Consider the following 2,320-nt stretch of genomic DNA (forward strand, 5'->3'; position numbering starts at 1 on the left):
CTGAGGATAAACAGATTTCATATGCTGCTACGACAATTGCTCGAAGCTGTAACATCGATCTGTAGCTGGTTTTAAGGGCAAGCAGACGTGAGTCCTTTGTTTTCAATGGCTTTAATGATGACAGGATAACGCTGCAGTATGATCTACACCCCAATGTGGGCAGCAAGCGAGTGCATGAAGCCTCACAAAGGCAGGCGGGTCAAAGCCCTGCATAAACCTGGGGAGCAGGGCCAGCTGCCAGCTTGGTGTACCATCCCGACTTTGTTCACTAGACACAGTCCATGTCTTGATCTTTGAGCCACATCCCACAGGCCTCTACAGGAAGCTTGCAGGTGAGTCATCTCTAGGTCATGAACTTCGGCCTGATTTAGAGTTTGATTCCACATGCAGCTCTTAAGCCTTAGAGGAAAACAGAAGCCATGTGCGGCTTCTCCCCCACAGGGAGTTATCCATTTGGATGGCTCTACCCTGAGCTCTGGTTTCATGTTCCCCAAATTTCAGGAGACTTTTCTTTTTTTTTTTTTTTTTACTGGATATTTTCTTTATTTACATTTCAAATGTTATCCCCTTTCCCAGTTTCCCCTCAGGAACCCCCCCATCCCATTCCCTCCTCCTGCTTCTATGAGGGTGCTTCCTCACCCACCCATCCACCCACTCCTACCTCCCCACCCAGGCATTCCCTTACACTGGGGCATACAGCCTTCACAGGACCAAGGACCTTCCCTCCCATTGATGTCTGACAAGGTCCATCCATCTGCTACCTATGCAGCTGGAGCCATGGGTCCCTCCATGTGTACCCTTTGGTTGGTGGTTTAGTCCTTGGGAGCTCTGGGGATGGGGGGGCTGGTTGGTTGATATTGTTGTCCTTCCTATGGGATTCCTTCAGTCCTTTCTCCAGCTCCTCAGGAGAACTTTCAATCAGAACTTTCAATCTTTGGTATCTCCTCATTGCAATAGTTTGTGCTTTGATTAGATTCCATATAAACCACGTGGTCCCTTCTTTAAAGACCTGCCTGCTCTGCTCCTTTTCCAAACTCGGTGATCTAAGTTGCGCATTTGTTTGTGTCTCTTTATTGTTTCCTCAAGCCTAAACATCTGAGTCTTCTTACGTTTTCTTTTACTTTGGCTCTGCCCATCAACTGCCTCTGAATGCACATTCTCTGGCCTTCTCACAAGCTCCCAGTCATCTGTCATCCCAGCAAGGCCCTCTCTGAGCCTTAGAACCGCCATTCTGGCCTCATCCACTTGCTTGATGAAGGTCTCCTTTGTATCCACGAGTGGTTCACCAACCATCTCAAGGCCTCTGCTGAGCTCTCTGATACCCTTTTCTGAAGCCCATCCAACAAAGGGCTGGAAAATAACTAACTTGAACTCAGTTTTCCAGAGTGCGAAGGCAAGCCAGAGAAGTGCTCTCTTTCCATCACAATGCCTTCAGTCATCCTTCAATATGTGTGCTGCGAAGATCCTGAATATCAAACACAGTTCGGAATACGCCTGCATGAGTCTGTTTATGTGTATGTCACAAAGAGACATGACAAGGATTCCTCCAACTTTCCTGGCACATCACCATTAACATCTCAGCTATATCTTCATGGCATTCTAATATGAAAGGACTGACCAAACAGCTTTTATTTTTAGCAGTGAGGTTTTTTTTAAATTGTAACAAATATTTAATGGATTAATTACTTCCTTGCTTTGTGAGAAACAGGTGCACATGAATACACTATATCTGAGTCTGAACTTGAATTACCTTAAGCTACAAGGTTGTGCATATATGATTTATTTACTAGATGAGCTGTGTTTGTTTTAAAAACTGTAATATCCCACCGCTCCCCTATGGGACTTGTGTTTTGTTTTGTTTCTCCTTTTTTTGGCATCCTAATGGACCTTAGTGCACAGTTTGAAAACAATGAAGATGTGGCTTTTGTTTCCTTGGTCATATTATACGCTGATAAACTCCAAAGACAACTATCCAAAAGACAGAAGCCACATCCATTAGGGTGAGTGAGACAGGAGTCAGAATGACTTACCAGTTTAGAGAGGTAGTTCTGTTGATGATTTCACGGACCTACGCAAGACTAACTTTTTGTGTTATTCTCAAGAACTTTAAACTAGAAGACAGCTAGGCTAGGGGGGCAGTCCGTGGGTAAAGTACTTGCAGTATAAGCACGATGAATCTGGATTCCCAGGACCCACATAAAAGCTACTCGTGGCCCCAGTACATAGAAAGGGTGTTAGACACCAACCAAGGACTGCACATGGTGGGACTGATTGTTCTGGCAGCATGTGTATGGTAGAGGATTGCAAATTCGATCATCAA

This window comes from Mastomys coucha, unplaced genomic scaffold (assembly GCF_008632895.1).
Source record: "Mastomys coucha isolate ucsf_1 unplaced genomic scaffold, UCSF_Mcou_1 pScaffold14, whole genome shotgun sequence".
NCBI lineage: Eukaryota > Metazoa > Chordata > Mammalia > Rodentia > Muridae > Mastomys > Mastomys coucha.